Here is a 22,439-nt window from a genome sequence, read left to right on the forward strand (position 1 = left end):
TTGGATTATTAATGACCGCTGTGGCGTGCATCTGTTGCAAATATCTCGTAACTCAGAATACATTCTGCAAAAGAAGACGAGAAACGCGAGGCGAACGGACAGCCGGTGAGGCAGTCCGTCATTCCATGTCGTATCGGGCCGCACAACGCAGCTTACGTTTTCTACTGTAGCTTGGGAAACAACTGAGATTAAACGAGGCGAGTAGACGAGCATCGGGTCCGCATAATTTCACCGACTATGTGCTTTTCTCTCGTGCACACTGTACATTACTGTAACGAATGTCTTTCGAGAATTGTCGTTCAATTCGCAATCTCTTTTCCGCGTATATAAATTCGTCATGCGGAACGTAGCCGGAGTAGAAATTTTTAGTATTCCGATAAATCGATACAAAACGAGAGATCCGCCGTTGTCATACGTCAAAATAGTCGGACGCGTGGTGAATCAATAATTCGATGATTCGAATAATTATTCAAATCCGTCGATTGTTAACTTAAATAACGAAGCCGAAGCAGCTTTTCACGTGGGCATAAGAGCGCGCACGTGAAGTTCGTGGGCGTCGCGAAACGCGACAACGTATTGAACGCGCGGGGAACGAGAAATAAACACGGAGAGAGGTAACATCGCGCAGTTATTCGTCGACGTGCCAACATGTATGAATTGATAATTGATGAAAGGCCTCGGGTATTACGTATATTATAATAACGTAATACATAAAGAGTGTCTTGAAAGTTTCTCGCCCAGATTTACACAGTAGGCAGATGTTGAAACGATCGAGCCGAGGGTACTCGCCTATTTTTTCTGCAACGCACCGTTCAAGAAATGTTAATTAGTTATCGAGGAAGAATTTTAACACGCTTTGCCTCTCAAGCATGCAGTTACGCCACGGTTTGCGAGGTAAAATGTGGAGAGCAGATTATAAGTGCAAACTCGAATGGTACACGCTGGGCATGGCTTCAGCGGACTGCCGCTCCACCTCAATGCAGGAACGAATGTCCTGGAGCTTTTTTCTCAGCGTTCTCGAATCTCTCGTGCTTCCTGAGAGGTTTGATGTCACTTTTTGGACAGCCTGTATGATAAAAGTTCGCTTTCCTCGTATATACACATAGGAAAGGAAGCGTTTACTGGTAAAAAAGCATACATCAAAAAGGCTCACGAGGCCCCGGCCCATGTGTGCACATAACGTGTAATCTGTGTGTACTCTGATACAGTGACGTACGCGAGCGCACTTGTAAAAGTAAACGACAGTTAGCGCCGAGTCGCTAAACGAGCCACGACACGAGTATTCGATTAACCCACGAGCTCCCCGGGCGAGAATAAACCATGCCTTGTTCCTCGATTTTTCGACTTTTTCTTCGACTTTTTCTGTATTACTATCTCTCCGAGCACGACCCCCCACGCGTTTATCCCGCGTACGTGTTTATTTTGTATGAACACGCTAGCTCGACTTATAGTCAGCAAAACTGCTTACTCCATCGAGCCATAAGACTCTCTTTAGCCTCTGGCCCTATCTTAATCTTGTTGGTTTGCGCGAGTTAAGCGTTCATCAGTTTATTTCACTCCTTCCATTGTCTTTCCCATATTTCACTTTTCTTTTATTCCTTCTCCGTCGTGTAGTTGAACCCTTTCTGGACTCCTGGTTTTTACATGGACACGAGGCACGCTTTTGTGCGGCAGTGCTTAGAAGACCCCAATCATCCGTGTAATTAAATTGCTCATTATTTTCTCATGTTAATTCTATCCGAAGATATTTCTTGCGGCTCAGGATTTACACGAAATACAAAATTTATCAAAAAATCACGATTTGCCTTTTTTGTAACTTTTTGGTATGGATCGTGCGTAGGATGTTACTATTTGGCTTTTGAATAATTATATGTGCTTACATAACGGTACTGGAGGTCCTTCAAAAATGATCGTTTCTTCGCGAGTGTCATATACAGACTCATGAATTTGATATCTCGTTTCGACGAAGCAACGATAAATCGGAAATATTTACGCAATTATTTGAATCCTCGAGACGCACAAAGGTATTAGGCAATTAATTAACGAAAAGTTTGTGTTAATTCATTGTGTCGGTGATTTATTATCAGTTGGCCTTTCATTATTGCGTGTAGCGAAGCGCTTCCTACCTTCATGACGTTACACGTTTCGCAACTCCTGTTGATTGTTTTTTTCTTTATTTCTCATTATTTAGTAGCTAAAACGACCTATCGCTGTCGGTTGCACGAGTAAATGTAAATTTTTCAAAATAATGCACAAACGGCTATAGAGTCGGCGACAATGACGCTGAAGTTTGCAACGTTGGAGTCCATCAACCCGTATCGATGCTTCGTACAATAAAAAATTATTGGTGAATTCCAAATGTTTTTTTCGTTCACTTCGTTGAACTCGAACGTTGCAAACTTCAGCGTCGTCGGCGACATCCACACGCAGTTCGATATTTCTCGAATGCAATTTTCAAACCATTCATAACGATTAAATGTATCAGTTTCGAGTCAAGTTTCCGGCACGAGATCCTTCGATCCGATTTCCAGTAACTTAGAAATTCCAGCGCAATCGTCACAATTGGGAAGTTGTTGAAGATTCTGGCAGACTTAGGGAATAGCTTTGGCTTTCCCTCAATTTCATCTATCGAAACTGACCTCATAACGGAAGTGCACTTACTGTTATTGTTAGAATGACCTACGCGAAGGAAGTTAATCGACGATGAGGCCATAGCTATAGTACATAAAACACTCTACATTTTTCATTTATTGTGCATTCCAAACAAAAAATTCCAAACGGGAAGTTTTGTGTAGATGCGCAAAAATCATTGTTAATCGTATACTAACATTGCGTGAATGCGAAAGTTCGTGAAGATGTTTGGATGCTTATTATTGAGCTATTCCTTTCTCATGATCGAATTTTTTTTTATGGCGTAAATTGGGGAACTCGAAATTTGAATTGATTCGTAACCTGCTCTGAGAAGTCGCGGCTACACAGGAAAAGCTTCTCCTTCTGCCATTTTTCCTATTTCTATCGTTGATATCGATTTTAAACATTCGGTAACCCTTTATTTTTGTCTTCGCTATTTGGATGCCTTACATTTTTTGACAGACAGTTTTAGTTCTGTATTAAATGTTCGATAACCCGACCTGAAATTTCGCCAATCAATTCCCATGGATTTTTACTTCACTGTAATGAAAATTCAGTTATTTGTAGAATATTCGGGTTCGTGATGGGAATACGTTGAATCACGTGTAATCTGCTCTGGCGAACGAATGTGTGGATGAGACCGAGCGTGCGTACAAATAGACGATTCTGCGGATTAACACATAAGATACTTTTCCGCCTCGGAGGCTGGCGAGATGTTCAGGTTTGATAATGTAGTACATAAGTCGGCGTTTTATGTGCTCTGTAACATTGTACCGACGTTGTACATGAGGAATTCCTAGAAAATGTCACCTCGTAAAAACATTTTTCACGCGCGGGAGAGGTCGCAGGCAGAAGTCGGTGATTCATGTGCCAGAATTTCAATGCCACATTCGCTTCCATATCAGCTGAGGAAGTTAATTTAAGCAGTTGTATCGAGATTCGAGGGCCAACGAAATGGAAAATCGCAGCTGATACCTGGTAATTAAAAGTGAGCCGTGATCGCATAAAACGTTAAATAAGTTGCAGTAAAACTGGTTTCGAATCTTCGAGCGATATCTGCTGCCGCTGCTGCTGCTGCTGCTGCTGCTTCATTTTCTCCGTCGCCCTTTTTTTCGTCCCATATATTGCACCGCTTGCCTTCCTATTATTTCACTTTATCATTATGAATTATAGCACCATTGTAACGCCACTCGGCTGAGCTCCGGTTCGCGTCAGACTCGCGCGCTCTGCACGCCATGGCTCTACCCTCAGGAATTTCTTCCTTGCGTTTGAGCCACGATTCACGTATTCGTATAGCTGATCAGTATATACATGGCTCGATACGCGAGAGGGCTTAGAAATGGATAGAGTCAAATGATCGAAACGCGTTATCCATTCACTTGGATTCTTCAACAACGATCTGATCTTATCTTCTCTTAATCCCTTTTTATCGTGGGCTATTTAAAATTCTCATATTGTATTTATCGATCAGTCACGCGATCGGTGATTCATCTCCGAAAGGCTTGCGGGATCGCGACACGCAATAATTTCAAGCTGACCTCATGTCTTGTGTCAATAAGTGGTGGTTTAGAAAGCGCAGAATTCATTGGGAGAGGATCTCATCGGTACAAAATTATCCGCAGCAAGTAAGAGAATCGTATTGAAATAGCATTGAAAGTAGAGGGAACTGTAAGTAATACGTGTGCTTAAAATTAACGTTATTTTCAATAATCGGCGGTCTAAACGTGCCACTTTCAGTTATTTCTCGTGAGTCGCAGGCACGCGACGACCGACAAAGTATTCCAAGATACCTCGGACTCGGCGGACGAAATTGATGCAGACGAAGTTCTCGTGCAAACATTACGTACGAAAGATGAAAAATCCTCGAGAGCCTAACCTTTTTGTCTTTTATATGTTTATTGCATTAAAAGACACGTTGCTTTTGTAAAGTTGCGTGGTGTTAACTGTAGACGGCAACGTTTGCCGGCACACACCAGTCAGTCAATTTTGCTTGCGAAAAATTCATTCGCATAATCGTGACAAGAAATGCCTCAAAGCCGTCACGGTATATCTATGCACACAGGCCGTTGTGTTTTTACTCGCAGGCCATGAGGTGGAAGTCTTTGGCGTACCCGCGCTCGCTCGCGGTAACCGACCAGAAAATACTGGCGATAAAAGCGTCGTGCCAAATACGGTCGCGATTGGACAACGCGAGTCGACGTCGCCGATCCTCACGGAGAGCCCTCAAAGCTTGTTTTGAGGAATCATTAGTGGCGAAAATAAAATGCGAGGACTCTTTATGCCGTCGGCCACGGTTAAAGAGAGGCCGCCGCGCGCTCGCTTGCACCTTCGCAAAAGCCCTGCGGGATCGAGCATCGCTATGGCGTCAATATATATAAACGTTCCTTTACCTGTATCGCGGCGTTATGGCTTCTTGCAACTGCTACACGTACATGTAACGTAACGTACTTGAGACTATGAAGAAGAACCGAGACGCGTCGTCACACGCAACAGCTAATTATACTGCAAAATTTTTCAAAAATTCTTTTATGCTCGTCCCGATCGCCCACGTTATGGCGTCTACGTGTCGTGAATAAACATTAAGCACATATGGACGTTCCTTCGGATCATTCAAAATCATCAAAACACCCCTCTTTCCTCTTTTTTTTTTCATATTTTTATTCTACTCTCTATTACATTTACCAACATTTATCATCGTCATTGGAATTACGAAGCGACGCAGTACTTCGCGATCCTTTCTGCTTCATCAGCCTGCCATAGTGTTCCATGATCGACGAAGTAAAGCACGAATCTCGATCCCGCAAGTATCGAATCAACTTGGACCAGCGCGAATCCGCTCGTTTTTTGCCGGGACGGATTTCAGAAATTTTCAGAGATAGCTCGAAGCACAGGTGTTTTCTTCGCATCTCCTCTATGTTCCTCGATGACCGATGAATAAAGTCGTATGACGCTGTGAAAAGGTCGATCCAGGTGGAACGGCAAATTTGGATCAATTGCGCACAACCTCTCTCTTGAAGAGCGTAAAAAAGCTGCGGAATTTGTGACGTGATGAGAATAATAAAAATGGAAAAGGAAAATAGCAGGCGCAGAAAGGAGTACAAGTACTTGCGGAACGGAACAATAGAGGGCATCTGTTGGAACGATCAATTATGTTTGAATACGTACACAACACGAGGAGACAACACCGTGGAGAGAAAACCCGGAAGGCAGAAATTCAAAGGTACACAGGGGGGAGATACAAGTAGCCCCGTTAAAGGCAATCACGCGTGTGATTCCTGTATATAGATTTGCCATTCCTCGCTACTTTACATTATTCAAAATCGTTCCTCGGGGCAGGACACACGACGTATAGAAATTTTTTTAGTCTTCTCATAGCGTCGCCTTCGGGCGAGGAGTTGGCGAAGGTATATGCACACAGAGCGAATCGCGCCAACTCGTAAGAGAGCATCAACGGAACGTGCTTCGGTACGGATGCAGAAGTTGGCTCGCGGCGGGGTTTGAGAGTTCCCAGCACGAGCCACGTCCATTTATTATCGGAGACAAAGGTTACGGCTCTCTTTCTTCGTCTCTCTGAGGGACCAAGAGTGAAACGGTGGAATCTAGCATTGCCTGTAAGAACCGACAATGGCCGTCGGATCTTTGTAACACACGCGCGAGCGCATCAGCCCTCAATGCGGTGGTCCCTTGCTTTCTTCTTGGTGATGATGCTACCTCGTTCTCCGAGCCTTTTTTCTCTCCTTCCTCTGCCGTTGGATTTTGTAAGCCGTTGGACAATGCGAATCGACGCGACCTCCGCGCATTATTTTATTCACTTTCACGCTCACTCCTATTTGTATCGCTCGAAAACACGGAAGCACTTTTTTATCGGAGACGCACCAGGCAACGGGAAGTAGACGCGAAAAGTTCTGTTCGTTGCGCTTGCTACGAAGGGTTCTTAGCCCGCGACGGTGGTCACGCTATTTGTACTCCAGAGATTGCGCGATGCAAGATTTTCTCACCAGTGTACATTCAGCTGCTTAATTTCATTAATTGAAACTTTAAATTCATTTTAACGTTTCGAACTTCTCGAGTTTTCGTCGTTGTTTCAATAAGAGTGTGAGAAAAGACTTTCTCGCGAGACCGCTGACGCGGGTTGAGGCTGTCATTTGGAGAACAAGCGCATCAAAATACCCAACAAGTTTTGTCGTGTGTTAAAACTGAGTAACACTTTGTCTTTTGACGTGTGTCATGCCATTTAAATTCTGCAGGCTGCTGGTACCCTAAGGTAAAAGGAATACACCGTATTTGCACGATTAACGAATGGCAACTCGCTATTTAAAGTTGCAGCATTCCAGTGAAAAGAGAGGGGTTCTTATACATAGTCCCAAAATTTTTATCGTACGATGTAGTTGCATTAATTAATGGCTGGGGAGTCATAAAAATGTTTCGCGAAGCAGTTAGCAACAGAAGCGTTTTGAGGGCGAAGGGGTTGCTTTTTTCTTCCTCGTGTTACGTTGGCATTCTCTTTTATCTTATTCGGAAAGCCCGGCGGTCCCGCCGCCAGTGTAGTTGCACTAGCGCTGATGCACTTCAATGCCACAGCTTGCTACGCTTTCGGTAGATCGTAATTAAACAGGCGCGACGCGCTCGACGCATGAGGGGGAAACCACGAATGTAATTAAGACCAAAGCTCACACGTATACTGCACCATTCTTCGTAATATGCTCACGTGTAAAAGTGGCGTGTTTGCCACGACAGTGAAGAAATGAAGAAAGAGCCTAGGCTCGCTGTTACGAGAGAGGCAAACAGAAGAATGGAACAGGCGTAAAATGAATGAAAAAAAAACCTCGGAGTGTGTTCCGATCGACCACGTCTAATTAACGTGTCCTAATTGGATGCTTTTGAAACCTGCAATTAACGTACAACTCCGTTCAAACGCGAATTATTATAATCGTCGCTTTTCAACTTCTTTCATTATCTCATCCGTCTTACCTTCAATTGGGGTCAGTTAAACGGCGAATTGTACGATCACTCAACGCTCCTTCCTTCCCTTCGAGAGACACCAGCAGGATGCGATATTTCGTGCGCAATCGAGATCGATTCGCAAACTTTAACAGTATCCACTTGTGATTCAGAAACTCATTTATCAAACCTCTTAAAACAATGGAACAAAAAAAACTTTCAAAGATTCCTTGTCTAAAACGAAAAAAAAAAAAGAAAACATTCACCAGCAATTATTCGCCGCTCATAATGTTACTCGCATTTTGGAACAAAGAAGAAAAAAATGTTAAAAAGTGTGCTCATTCATGCTGATCATTGGGCAGAATGATTATCAGCGTTTCTCTATTACAAATGAGCATAAATCATTTCGCATGGAAAAGCAATTAGTCAAGAATCGTTCTACAACGAGCTTAACTTGTTGCAATGCTTCGGAGATAAGGGAGACATGCTTATGCGGTTTATTATATGGAGTACGTGAGGCGCTTCAGGAGCAAGAGAATCCTACTCGCACGCAGGATGTGCCACGTCATCGGGACGGACAGCGGCCTAACGAATAAGCGTAAGTCACGTACCGCGCTGAAGATTCAATGTACATATATATTTACGAACGAATACGTACACGATGTACCATGCACATCTATATAAATATATAAACATATGCTCAAACTGCTACGAGGAGATCTCGCGGAAATGATATTCCCCAATTCTCAGATAGTCGATAGTAATCTATACCCGAAGAATTTCTATACGATAAAAACGACGCTGACGAAAAGAAGGATATGCATGGGCCAAGAAGGGTCTTCGTATTAAGAATTATCACGGTTTATTATCGTTCTATGGACGCACGGCAGACTCTCGGCAGTCGTTGAGGAACAGGTTAGTCCGCGCGCGCGGCTTCTTTCATTTTCGGGCGAGGCCAACGACAGCAGGAAGTGCTACGGCTCCCTCGATATGTATATGTTTTTTCATCTTCTTCGTTTTATATTATTATTATTATTATTTTTTTTATTTCTTCTTTTCCTTCAATTCCCCCTTCCTCTTGCTCGTCGAGCTCGCGAAACTGAGTCCATCGTCTGCTATTCATTCAGATCCTTCCCGAACGATATGCGCTGCAGTAATTCTTTTTTTTTCCTTCGCAAACGAATAAACCTGCGGAGGCAACGAGAGCAAAGAACTCTCAGCAACCCGAGCAGCATCGAGATCTTGACGTTCCGATAAACTCGTCTGAAAGCATCTCCCTCTCTCTCTCTCTCTCTCTCTTTCTCTCTCTCTCTCTTGAGACTCCCGCACTCACTAGCTCAAAATTTCTTTCAACTCTTTTTCACTTTTTCGCGGATCTCTGAAACGTGGGTTTGTTTGGGTTTGTTATTTAAAAGAGGCTTCATATTTTTTCGTGTCAGCTAGAAAGTTAGCGGTTGTGGGAATCCGAATTCTCGATCGAATTCACTGCTTTTCATCAGTTTTCTCTTGTTCGATTGCATTCAGACGTTTAATGAAGTCTCTACAAATTTCATCGACGTTGAGCGCGCTCAGATGCGAATTGGAAAAAATAAAGGCACCTGAGTAAACGACCGACTGTTGTATTCATTCTGCTTGTCGACCCTCCCTCTAATTAAGCAATAAATAGCATTCCGAGGGCAAAGAGGAAGTCGAGAGAATCCGGTTCACCAATCAGTTGCCACTGTACCAGACCTGACACGGGTAAAAAAGACAGAGAGCATCGTGATGATAGAGCCACGAGAGCGAGTATCTTCGAAGTGGGCGAGACGAAAATTTGCATTTTTTTCTTTTAATCTCTCAGCCCAGCAACAAATCTTTCCTCGAGTCGGCTCCATTCGAGACGGACGTAGAATTATGGTTTCCTTGATATTCTCATTGATAAAACAGAAATATAAAGTTTATTGTTTTTCGCGATTTTTTTCCATCAAGGGCCTGCTTTTTTTCATCGTGTACAATTCCCCTGGATCTTTGCTAAAAATTATTCATTTATACGTTTGCTGTAATGGAATGAAATTGATCACTTCTGACATTTTTTACTCCATTCCCAGAAATCCTCGAGGTTTCATCTGCTCATTATGCAAACTTGTTTTAAAGAGTAGAAAAGTTGAGGGCACTGTGAATTCATACAAGATTCAAGATGCTCGATAAGAGGTCAGCTGATTCATCACCATCCTACGAAATACAAGATTAATTTTTTTCATTCGTCTAGCTGCTCAGGCTGTATTTTTTTTTCACTTTTTTAACATTTTATTCTGTTTCGCATCGGTAGTTTTCTGCGAGTCTCGTCGTTCTCGACGCAGATGCTGATTTTTCCGAGCAATGGATAATCCTGCTCTACGATTCAAAAATTTCCTTCTACATTCTGCACATTGAGAACATTTTAAGGGAATAACAAATGATTTTTACTAACATCAAGATCTTTTTGTAATAAACATCACATTGCATTCTGTTATATAATAAACCGTCCCATACTTTCTGAAAAGTAGTTCGATTATTTATTTTCTCCACAACGTAACGATGTTAAGTGTCAAGCAACATCGTTAAGAGAATTGAAAATTTGAATGCACCGAATTGTCACTATGCTCCGTGCATCTGTACCCTAAACTCAATAGACTTGTGCCAACCCTGCACATTCGTTTTACCCAATATTACAGTTAGTGCAATTACCTGATGAATTGACAGTAGTGGAGGCTCCGTAACGAAATAAAAGTAAATTCATTTAGTGATGTAACGATGAAGGTGATATTTAAAAATAATAACGCGCTGTGCATGCGGCGGTCACTTGTGGTAGCTTCTCTCGTAAGGTGTAGCGGAAACTGTATCGACTGGTACGGTGCGCGTTCCCACATCCTTAAACGAGCTTTATTCTTTTGTTTCGGTCTCGCAGGATCGAACGAGCATATTTTTCATTTGCTTCTCTTTCCTTCTCTTTCCCCGTCCTCCTCATTCTCGCCATATTCCGTGGTTGGTTTCGTTGTGTTTCTTGGCTTCGGTTTACCCACCGAGCTCGGGGAAAAAAATCCGAGAGAAACGTGGCAATAAAGTTGGCGTTTTAATTCGCGCCCGAGTGCGCCGGGGTTCTTTTCTAAGTGAATTTAAAAGTCGCACCATGGTGCATTTACTGCGCCGTAAAACCGGCGGTCTCAGGATCCCGAGAGGCCTCTAATAGCCTCACTGGCCCCGCAGCATCAAACATCGCGGCCACAACGACGAGGCTGACGCCATTTTGCAACACTAACCCGCTGTACTCGAGTAACGTCAGCACTTCGCTTTTCTACTATGCGATTTCGTACCGACGATAATACAAAAGCCAACTTTTAAAGCATCCTAAAAGTGAGAAAAATATGATAGGATACGTATTATCGGATATTAAGGGCTCGGGGGAACCTTCTTTCGATACATTAGCCTTTTTTTTACTCTTTTTTCTCCTCGTGCACTAGCTTACCCGTTTCCGTCTCACCGTTCACGTCCTCATTTCTTTCGTTGTCGAACAAGAAATGTTCTTTCCCAAACGTTGGAGAAATATTACTGTGGATTGTCATAGATAGTTGATGCGACAGCTCCAGTTAACTTGATACGAAGTGGTACGACGTTTTTGAGTTTACGGTCGTCAGAATGATCCTCGGTGAGCCGGTTGACACTCTGATTGATCATCATTTTCGCAAAGCTTAATGAGAATATAATTTCCATTCTGGGTAAAATGAGAAAAGCACCGAGGAGGAATGTATGCAGAGTCAGGAATCTCTGATACGAGGCATGGCAGCGATTAAACGATTTCCGGAATAATCGAAACTCGAGGGACGTTTACGAAGAATGATTAGTCAGTGTTTTCGAAGGAAACGCCGTGGAAACGTCGGTTGGCGCGTCAAGTAGAAAAGACGCCTCACTAGTCAGACAAAAGAATGCGCTACCGGATGTGCATCTCAATGGAGAGGCAGACACGCAGTAATTTTTCAGCTCGCTGATCATTTTGTTCAGACACTTCCCTTGTACACTTATGATTTTCAAATAAATCATGGATCTTCCATTTCACTGCGTTTATCTCATTTATGGTTGCTCCGTCGAGTTGGAAGTTTAACGGATTTGAGCGTCCGGTTGAGCCGACAATCCCTCCTGGAATTTATGACAACGTTCGAGTTTCGCAAGACCCACCTTCGAGTCCCACCTCGTTGCGAGAACGAATCTCTCGTTCTTCGTCACAGCACAAATGCTTGTATGGCTCATTTCTTCCTCTCTCTCTCTCTCTCTCTCTCGCTCTTTCGAAACATTTGAGGCTTGAATTACCGTCAGTCGGTAACAGTCCATACGTCATAATGGTTCAAGTCGGGAACGTTTCAATGGGCCAAACAAGATTTCTATCGGGGAAAAGTTTTTGTACCGTATATACGTATGCACATATATCGAAGCAAAGTGTATTAAGCTACGTGATATAGAGAAACAGAGCCTTAGTTACGAGCCTTGTCTCGTATATACGCTGATTTTGCATCGTACAACTCGAAATAACGCATCTCGAAGGAAAAAATGGGTAAAAATAGGAACAAAAAAGGGTAAAAATGTCGATAGTAGCACAGAAATCGCAGAGGCTCGCCTCTACACATGTGCTTTCCTTAAGTCTCGCCCACGTGACTCAATTTACAGCTTCGACATCGAACGCAAAGCCCGCTGACCCGGGCCTTATTTTCTTGGATAAATAATATGCTCTCGACACGTGGGCGGAAAGCCTTTTATTCTCGTTTCATCTCACTCCGATTATTCTCCGGACTATGGAGACAACTCGAGTACGTTGGTCGGGCATACCGACGTGTCCGCTCTTTCTTGTCCCTTATTTTTATTTTCCGTTACATCGATAAGTTCTGATGGCGAGTCGTCAATGTTGTCAGAATCTGGAATACCTTTTTTCAAATCTTTTCTCCCTTATTTCTGGACTCTTTGGGAAAACGCTAAAAACACTAACACGAGAGAACCGAGGCTCGGGATTTTTTAGCATTCCTTTACCAACATCGCTTGTTCGCCATTCTCAAACGGACGATCCAATTGGAAAAATATCGTTGGACAACTCACTTCGTGTGCTCGGTGGCTCAGCGTCGTGAGCTTCAGACTTTTTCCAGTCTGCCATCTCTATTCCCCATTGGAACAATATTCGATATCGTAAAATCTACAAAAACGAATAAATTTAAAACGAACCGGAACAAATAAATTTGATTTTAAGGCAATTTCGAAATTCACGACGTGTGGAACGATTCCCTTGTTTTCTTTGCGTTCAAGCCAGTATTTCTCGTCCCGGCTTGACTGTTAGTGTGTTTTATTCGTCAAATTTATAGATTTAAGTCTTACGAGCAGTCGTTACTTGGCACTGCCAAGAACAACCCAACGCGGAAGAGAAAGAACTTATAATAGAGAGGGGGAGACGAAGAGAGGCAAGAGTGAGAATAGCATAAGAAGGAGAGTGAGAAGAAAGGTGAATCCGGAAAGAGAGGAGACACCGAAGCATGAGAAGAATACGAGGAGACAGGGGTGTGCGTATCTGTTGCATTTATATCCGTGTTAGCAGCAGCAATAGTACTGTAGTTCACGATTTCCGAGGATCTATTCACTAGCTAATTGAATTTACGAGCTGGAGAAAGTAAGTAGCGAGCGAGAAAGATCGAGAGAAGTCGAAGAGAGAGAAGAAATTAGAAGACAGAGTGAGAGCAAGATGGAAAGAGATGCAGAAAAATCAGAACGAAGAGACAAAAGAGAAGAAAAGAATTGGCAGAGATGCAGTAAATAGGGTCGTAGCCCAGCAGCCTTTTCTTGCTCTCCGGACCAGAATCTCTGAGGTGTCTCTCAGGTTGTGTATGTCGCCATTAGTGGCGAACTTTCTCGACCGGTAGCTCTCGTGTTCTCAACGATGCTAGCTACCGTTCCGATTACCGCTCGTGTCTCTTCTATGTGCTTCGTGCATTTTGCCCTCTTGTGCACCTTCCTTCCACTTGCGGCATCCAGCAGGATCAGTAGGTTTTAACCTACCCACCATCTCGCAAAAACATGTCTCTTGAAATACAAACTTCCTTTACTGTTTATTCAACTCACCTTTTTTCACTATTCTAGTCCACTTTCATATTAATTGTGAAACTAAGGCGTTTCGGCCATAATTTTCATGCTACTTGGATATTAATTGACGTTCTCTTGATCGGGTAATCTTTTGTCATTTCGGTTTGAATTGTCATTTTGTCTATTCCGTTTAGTCGTTCGGATGTTGATTATTATTATTATTATTATTATTTTTTTGAGAAAATAAAAGTTATTTTTGATTGGAATTAAATCATTCACGATTCCATGCTCATCGCCGATCAATGAAGACAATATCTACTGTGGTATAAAATCGTCAACTCCTTTTTTCCCCTCAGTTCTCGAGGGACAGAATTCGAATAATACGCGAAACGCGGTTTGAAAAAACGATGATTTTTCGCTTGTCAGGTTACCGGGATTCGCGATATGTGATGCTCGTTTAATCGGTACACGTGTATAATATATGGCACATATCCTTATACCCAGTGCGGAGTATTGTGCCTGCTTGCGACGAGATGAAAATGTTTCGGGTTCAATGAAAAAAGGAACCGGTCTTTTTGCCAAGACGTTTGTCGGCCCCGGTCCAAGGAAACTGGTATAACTAACCTTCCGCAACATTCGGATGACGCGAAATGAAGCAACGAACGAACGAAAACGTATTCGAGGACGTACAGCCTGAGTACGGTCAACCGCAACGTTTCCGCGATGATTATTTAGTTTGGGAGTTCGTTAGATAGAATTCGCGGTGACGCGTCGGGGAAATATTATTCGTCATAGAGAAATTGTTGAAAAGAGGAATAGAATAATAATTTATTACGTTCAATAATAAAGTTTTACTTATAAAAAAACAATGAAGAAATCTTTAACAAAAGCTATGTATATGAATCAAACAAATTACACATTTTGATCGGTTTGAAAGAGTGGAAATCGTAGAACGGTCGATATTTCGAAATTTTGAAAGTTGTAATAGCAGATTGGAGAAAAATAAGTAATTCGAAATTCTTATTTCCGATCGACTATTTAGCAGATTACGCGTTTAACCGAATATATTCCTTCTTTGAATTCGTATTCACTCGAAAATATATATTTTGATAGTTTTCATTTCGAATTCAATTTTAACGGCCCATACGAATGTCAAAAGTTCATATTTTTCAATTCAAAATGGAGAGTAGTTGTTTTATAGAGAGACCAGAATACAGAGTAGCAAAAAATCGAAAGGGAATTTTTCGAACCTATAAAACTTAGATATGCAGAATAGCGATGGCTCGAAAAGGCGAAAGTCAAAATGGCGATGTTTGAAATTGGAAATCATCAGTCTGAGTAAGTGAGTGAGTGAGACGCGAGTATTCTGAGCTCCGCTGCATTTCTTTATTTTGTTTGGACGACTTTCTAACCTTTCGCCATTTTGACCGTTCGACTTTTTGGTGTTTCAGTATTTCAACCTCAGTAATATTTAGGCTTTCGTAATTATATTTTCGAAATTGTGAATATTCACAGTAATTTATGAATCGAAACAGTGATAATCGAATTTTCGGAAAAACGATATTTTAGTCGTCGTTCTATATGGGCGGTTGTTACATTCTATTTTCGCGATGTAAACGTGCTTCGAACCTTGAACTTTCTACTTTATTTATTTTCGACATTCAAAGCTCTAATCGAATCCATCCGTCTCCACATATTATCATTCAAAGTTTATAAACTCGAGATGTTAGTTCTTCGAAATTTGAGTAATTCTAACATTTTGTCCCCATCCGTTAAAAATATATAAAAACATTCGAATTGAAAAAACAAAAATTTCAAGGTTGAATAGAATTTTATGAAGCCGCAAGGCAAAGGAGAAAAATTGTTCTAACCGGACTCTCGTTGAACCAAACAGATGTTTTTTTTCTAGTTTTATGAGGGAAAAAATGATTCTTGCGAAGCGGATCAATTCTCATTTGCTCTTTTGTTGTTAATTGAGAATTAGTTACAGCCTTGGGACCGTCATTCAGTTCAAAAACTGTCGAAGCTAGTGGATTTCAGTGCGTGTAATACTCAACATTGTTTAGTCCTTTTTTTGTTCCAACGGCTGTACGGTGCATTAGGCACGAAAGAGCTCGAGGGAAGAAGAGGGTTTTTCTCCCTTCTTTGGTGTTTTATTTTTGTGCATACGCCCTGCTCCAGCAATCGGCCGAATGACGAGAGAGAGAAAGAGAGAATTGTCGAGGCCGGAAGAGCTGCTAGTTCCAGCGGCCAACAGAAACATCAGCGAGAGTGAACGAGCGTCGAAGCATTTGTCAAAAAGAATGCGACGCTTTTAAAGTTTTCACGTTTTCAAAGCTTCCCTTTACCCTTCATTTTTTTCATGCAGCGCACTCATCTTCCCTCTTCCACCCCTTTTTCCCACCATTTTCTTTCTTCCCGGGTATGAAAGCTTCATTCTCTTCGCTCACAGCTTTCCAACAGTTACGAGAACGTTTTCCTTTTCATTTCTTTTTTTTGTTTTTTTTTTTCCTGGGACTTTGTATGGACACTCGAGAAACTATAGCTCAGCCAGACTCTTTCTATGTTTCCGCACACCGCGACGAATAAAATCTCACATTCTCCACTTTTCCTCCCTTCTTTTCTCGCTTTTTTTCTTTATATTCCATCCCACATTGTCTACCTTTCTCTCTCGTGTTTTTTCGCTCCCTTTAGTCACACGTTTTGTTGTGAATTCGAGACGAGCTGGTGCGAACAAAAAAAATACTAAAAATGGGCAAAAAGTAAAAAGTTAACTGCAACGAAAAGTCGCAGCGACGAGTGCTAAGAATTAAAATGCAAAACACACCGCGTACTCTATAACACGATATAGTTTCAAACAGCACTAAAAATTGTTCATAAACTTTGAGAACTTTTCGGTACCGACGAAATTTACAATAACTTCAAACACCGATTATCAATATCACCATAAAGTCCATTCGCCTTCCCCGAAATGATGTCGCTAAACGGAGCAACAATCTTTATTTAAATCAGTCAGGAAAATATGGTGGAAAGATTGCAGATTTCACGATGACGATTAAAAAAAAGCAAGTATTGCTTTTTTGCAAAAGTATTGAAAAAAAAGTTTCGTAGTCAGAGCATTAAAGAGCGTAGTGAGCGTATAAAAAAAACAGCTAGTTCGTATAATGGCCGTCAATTAGCATGACGAAGCTCACTTCCCTCTCTCAGCTTCTCTTTCTAATCGTCTTTCCATTTTTTCCTTCTATTCATCACCATCGTTGCGGTTTGGTGGACTGCTACGAGAAGCGGAAAACGTTTTGTGTTAAAGCGCTACAGCAAATTTCTGATGTACCAGTTTCGCTTGCTTTCAACCTCCGCATCACAAGAACGGTCCACGCGGTCGGGATTTCTTTGATCTTCGTTGTAGAATCCTGATGTTTCTCGTTCCCAATAGCAATCCGGAATAACACGTGCAGCGCTTTCAACACTCTCGTATACTTTCTACTTAGCCAAAACCTAAACTTCTTGTCCAGCATGTGAACCTTCTTACATGTGCAACTAATTACCCCAACGAAACTCATGAACTCTCCAACCTTTTCAGAACTATACTCGTCTTGATGGAATGTATACTAAAAAAGTGTACGAAGTAAAATAATAATTGATAAATGCGCGAGCACGAATTTTCTCAAACTAATTGAATTATACGAAATTTCCAAACATCCTTGCTGTTTATCCGTATGAATAATGATGATAATTTCTTAGCAGAAACGTTTCGAATCTCCGATGAAATTTCATTGATTTTATGTTCATTTTGTTTCAGGTAAGAGACGACTTCACTCACGATATACCATAATGAGGTTTGTACATTTGACGTGTTAAAAGTTTTAAGATATTAGATTCTTTCCACTTTCATTATCGTGATTGAATATTCACGATATGACTTTATATATGACAATATCCGATCACGCATCATCAGATCTGGCCAATCTTTTTACAGATTCTTAATACAGAAAATCGTAAATTGAATTGACTTTAGAAAAGTGATTCGAGGAAACTCCAATGATACGAAATGTTTCACTTGATCGAGGACGTTGAGAGCAACGTATCCGGAGCAAGAGTAGATTCGCACGATTGAAGAGTTTCGACAGAGATTGTGCGAGAAAAATTGAACAAATAGAACATCGATTAATGGTCAGCTATGTTTTTACGAGGTTCCAAGTGATTAACATCGTTCGAAACTTACAATCAGAAATACTGTCTCCGTGCATGGCCAAGCGGCCACCCATCCGAGTATTGACCTCGTCGAATCATCATCCAGAAAACATTTCATTTCGTTTTTTCCTAATTCTACATTTATCGTAACTCGGTTGATTCGGGACGTTGATAGAACTTGGTCACTAGCTTTTCTGTGTGTTACCAAATATCCGAGTCGTAGGTAAAAATGTGTTTAGGGAGCGTGAATTTGAGGGAAATCTCGATGAAAATAGTGCACTTGCGAACGCGATGGAGGCCTGTAAAATACGATGATATCTCGATGAACTGGCGCCGAGGATCAGCTCGAGACGACAGGAATCACAATCGGTCGACAAACAACTTCCTGTTTTGCGAGTCCATGGAGAATCGTGAATCACCACGCGGGTCAGGCAGGTCTGCTTGTATCGTTTTCGTGACATCCGACCTTCCTCCTCTCTCCAGACCTTTCCTCTTGTCGTAGCGTAACGTCAAATAATCCAGAGGCTACAAAGCATACGAGCACACACTCGAGTCATCTTAATTACCTTCTAATTGCCAGGATATCCCGTCTGATTTTTCTAAATTCACAGAATTCCGCAAAGAAATAAGTCTCGCTTTGCAGCGGGATAATTAGTTTGAAAGATGCAAAAATTTCCTGTCCATGCGTCACAAATTTTTCCATGAATTCGTCTCATTCGCTCTCCAAGATTTTGTAAATATTAACAGATCCGCATGACCACAGTGGGAGCCCCGTTGGTGCGAGTTTCGAGGTCTTTGTGTACGAGGGGTCGGAGGCAGGGCCTAAGTGCACTCCGCCTATGAGCTGCGTGCGCAAAATCTCAGTACCGAATGGAGAGAACGACGAAAGTAAAAGGCGAATTCTGTTTTCTCATTTGCGGTACATTTAGGTGATTTTTTTCCGCATTCAAATGCGCGTATTTTGTAAATAATTATAGCTCAACAGCAGCATCTTAGGACTTTCGAATCTTCTGTTTGAAATCATCGAGTGTGATAAATTCAAATATACTTGAATGATCAAAAAGGAAAAAGTACGAGCGTAGCAACGAAAAAACCGTAGATCAAGGCACAGTTCGTATGTTGTTTCGAATAAAAAGTACAAGTGAAATGTAACGTGGAAAAAAAAACGAAGCAGATAAAGTGAAGCGAGTATCGTGTGTGAAGTCGAGAGTTTATTATTTCCCGGATGAAAGGCGAGCGGTTGTTGAAATTGCAATTGCAAAACTATTACGGTGACTCGGTGTAACTCGTGCACACCCGGGGTTATATTCCAGAAATGGTAAATGGGAAGCTTGTTAAATTTTATTGTCGCCTTCTTCGCACTACTGTTTCTCGCAACTCGTGAACCCAATAAGCGTCGCGGGAGAAGCGCGACGGGATAAAAGAAAGAATAATAAGAGGAAGAAGAAGCTCGAGCATCGGCTCGAGTTAACTCCACCGATTTCATTACCTTCTCTTGCTAAGATTTTCAGTACAATGTCAGGCTATTTCAGATGAAATGCGAACTCGAAGATTCTCACGATGAGAAGAAAAAGCGAGAGTCTCTCGTTCCTACGAATTACATTTTATCCTCTCTACCACCGTTCCAGCACGACGTTGAGGATATCGAAGCAGCTCCCTCTGGCGAGATAAAAACTTCTAGATCGAAGGGAGCCCAAGATGTAGCCGCGATGAGGGATACAAAAAGCGAGCAAATTACAATCTTGTATGTAGGTTTGCTGTCTCATTATTTTATCGAGCTTCAGTCGCTCTTCGGAGAGGAATCTCTGCAAGGGACGTGAATTAATCAGGAGTCTTCGAATATCTTAAAAATATTTGAATATTCAGTTTTCTTTTCAATTCACCTTCCACGACTAAAAGCATTTTATAAAAATCACCATCTTCGTGATCTTCGTGATGAAAAGCTTCTGTTTTGTTTCTTCGAGAGTTATGCAATCAACTTTTTATTCCCACGTTGAATTTCCGTGTCGAAATTTTTCTCGGGGATGCCAAATGCGCGCGGAACTTACACACCTGTGAGATAAATCGCAAGATCGGCGTGTTCGTTTAACGATTGAACAGAAAGTTCGCGGTGATCGGGTCCAAAAGAAAGAGACAATATTCTTGGCGATCTTAGGATTCTTACGGATCCGGCTCTTTAGATGAGAAAAAGGGGAGGGGGAGGAGGAGATTGCGGAGGACAAGAGGAGAGAAAAAACTTTACGCCGGTTGTTATGTGGTACGGACGTGTTCGTCGCGGTTCTACACGTGTTTCGCGACATACCAAACCCTCTTGGGGCTTCGGAGAGCTCCTCTTCACGATCTTGTTACAGCCTCCTCTTCTCGCACTCGATCCTTTTTTCTCCATTTTTTTCCTATTTATTTCGGGGCACGCGAGGCGAACCGCCTATCAATGAAGATCAATAAAATGCGTCATCGAAGAATTTTTCATCGGCACCGAACAGAAGGGAGCGCAAATAAAGCTTGTTAATCGGAATCGATCTCGAAGAAAGCGATATTCGATCCTGCTCCAACGATTCCTCCGTTTCTAACCCCCCCTCGCTTTCAGATACCTCGTCAAAGTTTTCAAACCCGTTCTTCACACTTTTGCTTTTTGCCCTCCTCCTCGACTTTCGCATATGGCACGCTCGACGATCTTTTCAACTTTTCCAACACCGCCTTCTGTATTTGCGAGCTCATCGCTTCCACGCGGATTCGCATTATTTCTTTTCACTCTTCTCCATTATTTTCTCACCAACGGTATTCGTCACTGCGTGCTGCAAGGGAAAACGTATGCGAGAGGCTTAGACCAAATTTCCAGGTGGGTATTGAAGCTGTCATCAAAATGAAATTTTCTTCATAAAATTCTCTTGAAAAAAGTTCTTCATGAACTTTCTATCATTCAAATGAGATTTTCTTCTGATATTTTCGACAACATTGTATTGCAGCCTTTTTTTGAAAAATTTCTCTACGTATAACTCTGCGTGTGCCAAAAGGAGACAATTATTGTCGTCAGAATCTTTTTGAATCCGAAATAATCTTTCGGAATTGTATCCTTTGACGAAGGTACACCGGATCGTTTTTCATCTGCGAGCATTAAAAATTTTTAGCAAATAATCGAAACTATAATCTCTACAGGCAGCGATTCAGCGGAAAGATCACTTCGTGTAAAAAAAAACGTTGAAATTTACAATCCGCCTCATCATCATATAATGGGTGCAATAATACTGACATAAAAATCTTCACTGAACTCTCGAATTGACTTAACGAGAATCTCATTTGTCAGCTCGTTAACAGCGAAATGCTTTGACAATAATCAACCGCCTGAAATATGCTTGTGGACGGTAAAACGTGGATAAATTTGCTCATTACGAGAAAAAACTGTCGTCGCAAGGTCCGGATGGACAGAAGGAGGGGGGGGGGGGGGAGAAAAAATGAAAAATATCGACTTGACGAACGCTGATATTTTCGGATGCGATAATCATAACTTTGCATGTCCAGCTCCGCGTTTCTATTAATAGATTAAGCGCCCATAAAACGACTGCGTTTCCTGTATAGCACAGTCTTCTTATGTGTGATACGATAAATTGAGAGGCAGAACGAGTTTTGCCTTTTTTCAATTCTCCCCGCACTGTAAACGATCGACCCGTAATTGCTCGCGCATACTCTTCTACTTCTGCTGCTTCGAGATTTTTGTATAGACACAGATTGCAAAAGCCAAAAGTGAAGGGAAGAAGTGAAAAATAATCAAATATTCCGCAGATCTCGATTTTTTACCATCCGCTTAATCGTTCTTAGACAAATTCAAGAATCAGGGATTATGTGATATTTTTGGCACCATGAAATATTCGGTCACGATAAAAAAATGATGGAAACTGGAACCCCTGCAATGCTGGGATTTCATCTTCACTTGTGGCAGCGTCTCAACGAGAGGAGTATTAAAAAGATATTTCTCGAACAGCAAAAGCGATCGGTTGTGGAGGAACGCTGCGTGAATAAAGTTTTCCCCATTTACGATGCGTATCAAAGACCATCTTTGCTGATGATTCGACCATTAAATAAATCGATCGTTTCGCGTATCCCTTTCCCCAAACATTTTTTTTCTCCGCGCGACTCACGTATTTTTGCAATCGTGGCAAAACGTAGGGAATTAAAAAACCGAAGACGTGCCGAGAGAGGAAAAAGAGGAGCGAGTAAGAGAGGAAATTAACGGTGGCTCTCTATAATCAAGCAAAGAAAATCGTAACGAGCACTATCCATCGTGGAGCCTGATTATCTTATTAGTTTCTTGCCTCTGTAATACTTGTAATGAAGCCCTAATTTTCTTGGAATAGTTGCGATCACGCAAGAGTTATCAACGCTTGTACTCACATGTACGTATAGATATGCACATTCATTCACTTATACCACGAATTTATATTCCCTATAATTGTAAAAGTAACGTCCCCACGTGCATGCGCCAGCAAATTATCTATTATGCAAATACTTCACCGAGCTAATGGCTTTTTCCAGGCATTTTCTTCACTTTTGCGAATATCATTTCTAGGATCAAACTTGATGAAGTATTTAATGGACTCGTCATGCTT

At 41.8% G+C, this 22,439-nt stretch overlaps 1 protein-coding gene across 1 annotated transcript in view; it reads left to right on the forward strand.

Moving 5' to 3' along the window:
- The window catches only part of MESR6 (misexpression suppressor of ras 6), a 443,740-nt gene that overhangs the window by 20,873 nt on the left and 400,428 nt on the right, over nucleotides 1-22,439 (forward strand). The gene's annotated exons all lie outside the window — the stretch shown is intronic.

The sequence above is a fragment of the Venturia canescens genome, chromosome 1 (genome assembly GCF_019457755.1).
Source record: "Venturia canescens isolate UGA chromosome 1, ASM1945775v1, whole genome shotgun sequence".
Classification (NCBI taxonomy): domain Eukaryota; kingdom Metazoa; phylum Arthropoda; class Insecta; order Hymenoptera; family Ichneumonidae; genus Venturia; species Venturia canescens.